Source organism: Salvelinus sp. IW2-2015, unplaced genomic scaffold, assembly GCF_002910315.2.
Source record: "Salvelinus sp. IW2-2015 unplaced genomic scaffold, ASM291031v2 Un_scaffold3384, whole genome shotgun sequence".
In the NCBI taxonomy this organism is placed as follows: Eukaryota; Metazoa; Chordata; class Actinopteri; order Salmoniformes; family Salmonidae; genus Salvelinus; species Salvelinus sp. IW2-2015.
In genome coordinates, this window is record NW_019944666.1 from 107416 (window position 1) to 117516 (window position 10101).

The window sequence follows — 10101 nt, forward strand, 5'->3', positions numbered from 1 at the left end:
GTTCTTTTCCTGATAGAACCTCACGATCATAAAATGTTGCGAATGAGTGCATTATCTACCCAGAGAGAATCTTCTCTCGATTTGATATCACATGCCCGAATATATTCCGATCAGTCCAGACGCAGAGCTAGACACTCGTGATGGTGCAAGCGTAGCCTCAACAAAATTTATTTGACTCTATGTAACTGAACACATATTCCGAGGCTGCATTCTCTGTTAGCTGGGGGATGTTGTTAACGAAGGGCCTAATCTGAAACAAGAGCTCCCTAAATTTCTATTCAGCATAATCGATTGTGGTCTACCAGGGTGGTAATACCACGTAGTATTGTTATTCTAACTTCCGCACGCAATATAAGGTCTCTTCCCCCGCACTCGCTTTCGGAAAGCTGACCCACTGACTCATTTTGTTGGCTCCCTGGCCTATAGACAGAGGAATTAAAAACGGAAAGCCTCCCTGCGCTCAAGTTGTTCAACGCTGGTGCCAACCAAGGCGATTCCAAGCTTGAAGATTGCTTCCGATGCGACCGTGGATGGATAGCTGGTTCCGCATGCGTCAAACAACAACATTACGAATACGCTGATTTCGTGGAGCGAGTTAATCTAGCAAAGTGCATCCGGCGATGTCGTACCGCGACTAAGCAACTAATTAAAACGATTCCCAAACCAGATAAGTGGATTGATCGGCAGCATTCGCGCACAACGTGAAAGCGCGAAGACTGCTTTTAACTTTTGGGTAGGTGGGACGCAATCGCCCACCTGGCCAATACCAGGGAAAATGAGAGGCATGTTTCAAATAAAAAACTATAAATCAAACTATTCATTAAATACACATGTAGGGATACAAAATTAGAAGCTACACGTCGTTGTGATTCCAGGCTAACATGTCCGATGTTGTCAATTCAACTTTTCTGGTAATGTGCCTCTCTCAAACAATCACTTAAAGTAACTCTCATTTAAGATGGCCGTACTTCTTCATTACACAAAGGAAAAACCTCAACCAATTTCTAAAGACTGGTGACTCCAGTGAAGGTAGGAAATGCAAACAAGTCCTTAGAATCTGGATTCCCAATGAAACTCATTGAAAAGACAGTGACCTCAAAAAAATTATTCTGAATGTTTGTCCTCGGGGTTTTGCCTGCTACAAAAGTCTGTTTTACTCACAGACATGATTCAAACAGTTTTAGAAACTTCAGAGTGTTTTCTATCCAAATCTAGTAATATATGCATATCTTATATTCTGGGGATGAGTAGCAGGCAGTTTAATTTGGGATGCTATTATCAAAAGTGAAATGCTGCCCCCTACCCCGAAAAAGTTAACCAGGGAAGTTGACCGGAAACTGACCGAATACAACAGTGAGCTATTCCCTCCGCAAGGCAATCAAACAAGCTAAGCATCAGTATAGAGACAAAGTAGAGGCGCAATTCACGGCTCAGACACAAGGTACAGTGGTGAGGACAGCTATTGACTACCTGCTCGAATTTTGCAGGTTTCTCTCTTACAAAAGCAGTAAGTCTTAATTTTTGATCATAGGTACACTTCACTGTGATAGACAATGCCAATAAAATGCATTAATTAATTACTTAAAAAATCATACAATGTGATTTTCTGGATTGTGTTTTAGATTCCGTTCCTCACAGTTGAAGTGTACCTATGATAAAAATTACAGACCTCTACATGTTTTGTAAGTAGAAAACCTGCAAATCGCAGTGTATCAAATACTTGTTCTCCCCACTGTACCTTTGGTCTGAGCCGTTGAATGGCGCCTCTACTTTGTCTCTATACTGACGCTTAGCTTGTTTGATTGCCCTAGACCCACCCTAGACCCACCCTAGACCCACTCTCCTTACCACGCAATAGGTCCACAGAGGACGCAATCGCAACCACACTGCACACTTGCCCTAACCCATTGGACAAGAGGAATACCTATGTGAGAATGCTGTTCATCGACTACAGCCAGCATTTACACTCCGCCCACAACCGTAAGGCACTCCTGAGGGTAGTGAGGTCTGCACAACGCATCACCGGGGGCAAACTACCTGCCCTCATGGACACCTACACCACCCGATGTCACAGAAAGGCCAAAAAGACCATCAAGGACAACAACCACCCGAGCCACTGCCTGTTCACCCCGCTATCATCCAGAAGGCGAGGTCAGTACAGGTGCATCAAAGCTGGGACTGAAAAAAAGSTTCTATCTCAAGGCCATCAGACTTGCACTGACTGAAGGCAGCAGGAAACATGCTTACCGTGTGAGRCTCTCTTTAGCCCCAGCTTTCCCTTGGTCATTGGCTTTTTGGCCCGAATCACTGACATCTCTCCTGGAAAACATCAGTGGAAAACATGTAATTTTCAAACAGGACATTGTAATTAAGAATAGGTCCATGTGTATGTAAWGTATAYACATACCTGTCAGATTTTCTTCATAAAAAMTYRCTTCCTCTGATGATCCTGGGARATAACCATCTTCACTGTTGTCAATACTGGTTATTGAGTCATCAGTCTTGTATCCAAGCAMAGCTTTGGTCAACTGTATTGCAGAAAAAAAGTATCTTGGATAACTAGACAGATAACACAAACTATTTGGACACCGGCACATTTTGATTAGTTATGGCTCTGTGCTCCTCTACTTTACATTTTGTTATAGTACAATGAATATGGGATGAAAGTGCAAACTTGCCCATCTTTGATTTACAAAACTGATTCACAAGAACTTACAGTATGTGCTGGTGTTGAATGACACTAACTTACGTATACACTGTCTGTTCTGATCAACGGCGGTGCATCATCCAACACATTGACTATCGACCCAGAGGTACTGGCAGCCTCYGTGTCTGACATCTAAGGATACAATAAAATGAAATTAGTCGTGCAAATTAGGCAATTGAATATGATTCAACCATCCCCAATATCCTCATTCTAAACAACTGACAAACCTGAGCTTCGGGATTTATCATTACCTTTTCAAATTATGCTTCTTTTAGAGTTTCCATTCGTCTTCTTAGCCTCTGCAGTGCCTTTGTAAAGAAAGACAAGTTACAAAAGGAATGGTTGAGACTTAAAAGAATGACAAGATTGCTCGGCACACAACAAAGGGGATGGGCTGGGGGACACCAATGACTGTTATCATTAACTAATAGAGGTCCTACAAACACATTAATGAATTGTTTGGATAAGCATACCAATTTCAATCTCATGACGCAGTATATCTGACACAATGCGTTTTCGGATATTGTCAATGCATGTTGGATTCCACCGAAAGACATACGTGAGCTAACATTAATTACAAATAAAGACAACGGGAACATGCATTGCTTGCCAATACAACAAATACAATTTTAGCTAAAATACTGGTTAACAGTTTAGTTAATAGCTTACCTTCTTGCATTAATTCGAACCTCTGCAACCTTCCTCCTCTTCRTTAAAAAACGTGTTGCACAGCTACTTTAGTTGTGATCATGCTCAAGGCAGAGACAGGCTTGCCAGGTCAATTTCAAATTTCTAGGAGGTCCACTCAAAACCCGCCTTCAAAGCCTGAAAACTATCACACTTTCTGCAGATTACAGGGAAATTAATGGATTTTTTAAAATACCAAGTTGGTAACGTTGTAATATAGAAGTAGTYTAAAAACTTGCACCCAGTGACCAAAACTTTTCACCTGCAAAGTTTTAAAAGTACCTCAATAAAAGACAAAATAGCGTACATGGCAACCCTGGCAGAGATTTGTCACTGCAGCATGGGGGAGGGGAGCTGTGTTGACCTGTGAAACCTTTGGTAGTTTGGTACTTTTGTGCACTGCAGTGTGGGAGGGGCAGGTTCTTGAGCGGGAAATTATGGAGAGTAGACATGCATAACAATGATTCCATCATCCCAGATTTCTGAATATGTGTGCAATGTTATTACTGTTAGCTACATTTCCTTAGACATTTTGGGTTTGTAGCTTACACAATCAGTATCAGTGAGGTGTTAAATGCAGCTACTTGAAAGGTCTATACATGAGAGATGGAGTGGTGYATATGGACATTTTTCACTGGGGAGACTTGCTGACACAAAGTAGCTTATGGCAGGTTAYGATTCTAACTAGCAACCTAACCCCTCAGCAATCAGGTTCACRACCTACCCACAGACCAAACAGCCTAGCAATATTAACAGCCATCTCTCACTATATGCACTCAGCTACTCTCACAATCTCTCTTTCTCTCTTATAACAGGCCTTTTTTTTAATCCTATTTGCATTTATCCTCCACTAGACCCCTGGTTTCACTATGTGGAATAAAATGTAATGATAATACGTGATTTCAGGTTTGTACTGCTGTGAAGACGTAGGCCTTTACATCAGCATTGATCTCTTTGCAAAAAGCGTCAAGAAAACTCATAATAACATTGGGTAGCTGATGGGTAGCTGATGTTCATATCTTAAAGGACAAGTCCCTAATAAGGCTTTGTCCGAATCAGGACTGGGTTAAAAAAACCCAACGCAACTGCATGTTTTACAAATGGTAGGCTATCAAATGGCAGGCCTAGTTATAAAATGACATTATAGGCCGACATTGTACACTATAGGCCTATTTATTTTCCGGATAGGAGAAGGTCTAATGCAGACTTGCCTAGTGCGGCAAAATGGCCGAAACATGGCCTGGTCATGGATGAAAAACACCTTTTCAAACTGGGGTAGAACTGAGGGAACATAAGGCGACCCCAGGATTTCAGCTTCCTGTGTTAGCTGTTATAATCCTCTTGCTGCGTATATTTGTAGAAAGCCTCACCCCAACAGAGAGTTATGGGGAGGGAGTATAATCAAAATGTCTGCTTAATGCTTTTGAGGGAGCAGCAGAAAAGTGTACCCAACCTGGGGTACAACTTGCTAGAATTGGTAGTTGAAGCAGTATAGTAGCCATGTAATGGCAGCAGTGTTGTAGTCGAGTCACAAAAGCATAAGTCTGAGTCAATTCACAAGACCCTATGGCTAACTCTGAGTTGAGTCAAAGTCACCAATGTTTGAGTCAAGAGTCGAGTCCCAAGTTCCTATGGCTGAAATCAGATCCCAGGTTTGGTCCAAGAGTTCAAGTCTAAMACAATGGGTCCATATTAACTTAATATTAAGTTATTAACCCAGTCAGATAGTGGCAGGAGGAATTTGATCAATAATTTTTTATATTTATATCCCCTTTCTTTCTGTGCCAACAAATGTTTATATGCTACAGGTWAACCAGATTGTCAGCTAGCTAGCTAATTAGGTAACATGTTGAACATGGTGTGGCTGCACAGCTTCTTCATATTTGATGTAGTCTAAATAGAAACTGAAAGACACAGACAGACAGATACACCTCTATAAACTATACTGATGTCAGATATTAGAGGCTAATGTTCACATTCTGTGGAGGTCAACTAGATCTGTTAAAAGGTCTACAGCAACAACAACACATGTTATATTTGTGTTAGAGAGCACATAACATGCCTATCTGAATTTAACTTAAACTTTTGAAATCACATATTTCAATGTTAAGCTTTGATTTGTAACATATTAAATGTTTTTCAGTGCATAGTAGTCTACAAGAGTCTGTAGAACATGTCCATATTAGTGGTACAGTTGAGTGAGAATTCGAGCCAGCAGTTGGAATTTTGATACATTGTATGACACACCCTACACTACAGCCAATCATTGAGCAGCCTCCCATCCCCTTCTCTGCAAAGCACCACCACACCTCCTCCTCCATGCTTCCCGGTGGGAACCACACATGCTTAGATAATCCGTTCACCTACTCTGCGTCTCACAAAGACACAGTTGGAACCAAACATTTCAAATTTGGACTCATCAGACCAAAGGACAGATTTCCACCAGTCTAATGTCCATTGCTAGAGTTTCTTGGGCCAAACAAGTCTCTTCTTATTTTTGTTGTCCTTTAGTTTGGTTTCTTTGCAGCAATTCGACCATGAAGGCCTGATTCACGCATTCTCCTCTGAACAGTTGATGTTACTTGAACTCTGTGAAGCATTTATTTGGGCTGCAATCTGAGGAGCAGTTAATTCTAATGAAATGATCCTCTGCAGCAGAGGTAACTCTGGTTGTTCCTTTCCTGTGGCGGTCCTCATGAGCGCCAGTTTAATTATAGTGCTTGATGGTTTTTGCGACTGCACTTGAAGAAACTTTTAAAAAGTTATTGACATTTTCCTCATTGACTGACCTTCATGCCTTAAAGTAATGATGTTGTCTCTGTTTGCTTACTTGCGCTGTTCTTGCCATAATATGGACTTGGTATTTTACCAAATAGGGCTATCTTCTGTATAGGCCCCCTACCTTGTCACAACACAACTGATTGGCTCAAACGCATTAAGAAAGAAAAAAATTCCAGAAATGTACTTTTAACAAGGCACACCTGTTAATTGAAATGCATTCCAGGTGACTACCTTATGAAGCTGTCTGAGAGAGTGCCAAGAGTGTGCGAAGCTGTCATCAAGGCAAAGGGTGTTAACTTAAAAGAATCTCAAATCTCAAATATATTTTTATTTGTTTAACACTTTTTTGGTTACTACGTGATTCCATATGTGTTATTTCATAGTTTTGATGTCTACAATATTATTCTACAATGTAGAAATGAGTAAAAATATAGAATCCCTTGAATGAGTATGTGTGTCCAAACATTTGACTGGTACTGTATATATATTTTGCGGTTGGATAAAGACTCAAGTATGAAGGTAGGGTGGCCACGCCCATCTCGTTTAAGAACTTTATGGGGCCTAAGGCCATTTCTAATATATAGATGCTGCTATTGGCTCAGTACTCAAGTATGATGTCGGGAGTGCCACGTTGTGCCACCCAGTTAAGTTACAAGTGTCCAGGGGCAAGCCTTCTTATATCAATGGTCCGATTAGCTCGAGACTCACATACGCATCTCCCCTCATTGCCATAGACATGTTTAAGCTATGACCCCCTAGACAAATCCCCTCAATAGCTTTGAAGACTAGAAATGTACGAATACCCTTAGTTAGATAGAATTTGTAAACGTACCAAAAAGGGCCCCAAAAAAAACGGGTTGCCTAATCACACATATGACATTTTAAAAAGATGTGACCTTTTTAACTCTTTGAAACAGCCCCTTTGACCCCAATTCAAGGAACTTCCGGTTGTCACAGGACTGACTGATTTACAGAGGGTTGAATTCACCCTGTTTTCACTGTTAAGGGTTAATTCCACACTGTCAAGGTTAGGCTTGCACAGATCGGGAGGACCTTGGGAAGGTTCCTGTGATTGAATTGTMCTTCTAGCCTCAACGGTTCTGCCGCTGTCACCCAAAAGCACCTCACATTTAGGTCAGGCTTCGTTTTGGGCCTTGTGCTAAGACCTTTCTGGATGTCAATATCMTTCCCCAAAAACGTCAGAGACAGCTGCTCTTCACATATGTGGCTCTGTATATGGCCCCCAACCATAATCTGGAAATATATTAAATTCAGACTATACATGGATACATAGCACTACCTAGGTGGAACTTGTAAGTCCTCCAAAAAGGGCAAAAAAAAACGGATAAAAATCTGGTTTTATAATATGTACCGGTTCATGAGGGTTGCCTAATCACACARATGACATTTTAGAAAGATGTGACCTTTTTAACCCTTTGAAACAGCCCCTATGACCCCAATTCAAGGCACTTCCGGTTGTCACAGGAAGCTGAAAYTAAACACATATCCTCATTGGGGTAGGCTTTTACAGAATCCTGTGTTTCAAGTCTATACGTTAAGAACTGACTGATTTCCAGAGGGTTGAATTCAGTGTTTATACAAACTGCAGGTTGGGTATATCAAAACCACGTTTAGGGTCCCTTCTTGCTTGTCCTTGCTTGCGTTGTCAGTAGCAGTTGGTGACAGCATATAAAACCCTCTCCTTTCTATGCACATATGTATGTTGACGATCACAAAAAATCCCTAAGCCAACTCCTACAGTCAAATCAGAAAAATCAAGATGTTCTCTGCCATCCAATGATATTGCTTACCGCACCAATAGGTCCACAGATGATGCAATCGCCATCACACTGCACACTACCCTATCTCAACAGGACAAGAGGAATACCTATGTAAGAATGCTGTTCATTGACTACAGCTCAGCATTCGACAACATAGTACCCTCCAAGCTCATCACTAAATTTGAGGCCCTGGGTCTCGACCCCGCCCTGTGCAACTGGGTTCTGGACTTCCTGATGGGTCGCCCCCATTCTCAGCCCCCTCCTGTTCACCCACGACAGTGGTGGGCTTGATCACCAACAACGACGAGACAGCTTACAAGGAGGAGGTGAGGGCTCTTGGAGTGTCTTGTCAGGAAAATAACCTCTCACTCAACGTCAGCAAAACAAAAGAGATGATCGTGGACTTCAGGAAACAGAAAAGGGTGCACCCCCCTATCCACATCGACGGGACAGCAGTGGAGAAGGTGGAAAGTTTCAAGTTTCTCAATGTACATGTCACCGATAAACTAAAATGGTCCACCCACACAGACAGTGTGGTGAAGAAGGCGCAGAAACATCTGCTAACCATGTGTCTTTATATACGGTATGTTATACCATATATGGCATCTTGCCTATGCCGCTCGGTCATTACTCATCCATATATTTATATGTACAGTGGGGAGAACAAGTATTTGATACACTGCTGATTTTGCAGATTTTCCTACTTACAAAGCATGTAGAGGTCTGTAATTTTTATCATAGGTACACTTCAACTGTGAGAGACGGAATCTAAAACAAAAATCCCGAAAATCACATTGTATGATTTTTAAGTAATGAATTAGCATTTTATTGCATGACATAAGTATTTGATACATCAGAAAAGCAGAACTTAATATTTGGTACAGAATCATACATTGTATTGATTTTTAAGTAATTCATTGCTTATTTTCTATTCATGACTAATATTTGCATCACCTACCAACCAGTAAGAATTCCGGCTCTCACAAGACCTGTTTAGTTTTCTTTAAGAAGCCCTCCCTGTCTCCACTCATTACCGTTATTAACTGCACCTGTTTGAACTCGATTACCTGTCCATAAAAGACCCTGTCCACACACTCAATCAAACAGACTTCCAACCTCTCCAAATGGCCAAGACCAAGGAGCTGTGTAAGGACAGTAGGGATTAAATGTATATTCTGCACAGGTGGGATGGGTACAGGACAATAGGTCAAGCAGCTGGTGAGAAGCAACAACTGTTGCGCGCAATTGATTAGAAAATAGAAGAAAATAGAAGAAGTTTTCAAGATGATGGTCCAATACCTCTCGGTCTGGGCTCCTGCAAGATTCTCACTCGTGGGCATCAATGATCATGAGGAAAGCGTGAGGGATCAAGGCCCAGAACTACAGGCAGGACCTGGTAATGACCTGAAGGAGCTGGGTCCACAGTCTCAAAGAAAACCATTAGTAAACACACTACCGCCGTCAATGGATTAAAAATCCGTGCACGCGCACACAAGGTCCCCTGCTCAAGCGGCGCCTGTCCAGGCCCGTCGAGTTTCCAATTGACCATCTGGATGATCAGAGCGAGATGGTGAGAGTCATGTGTCCTGATGATTTCAAAAATAGAGTTTTTGGTCTAAACTCCACTCGCCGTGTTTGGAGGCAAGAAGAAGATGAGTACAACCCAAGAACACACCATGCCAACCGTGAAGCATGGAGGTGGAAAACATCATTCTGTTTGGGATCTTTTCTGCAAAGCGGACGAGGAGAACTGACCGTATTGAGGGGAGGATGGATGGGGCCAGTATTGCGAGATCTTAGCCAACAACCTCCTTCCTCAGTAAGAGCATTGATGATGGGTCGGTGGCTGGGTCTTCCAGGATGGAAAACGACCCGAAACACAACAGCCAGGCAAACTAAGAGTGGCTCCGTAAGAAGTATCTCAAGGTCCTGAGTGGCCTAGCCAGTCTCCAGACCTGAACCCAATAGAAAATCTTTGGAGGAGCTGAAAGTCCGTATTGCCCAGCGACAGCCCCGAAAACCTGAAGGATCTGGAGAAGGTCTGTATGGAGGAGTGGGCCAAATCCCTGCTGCAGTGTGTGCAAACCTGGTCAAGAACTACAGGAAACGTATGATCTCTCTAATTGCAAACAAAGGACTTCTACT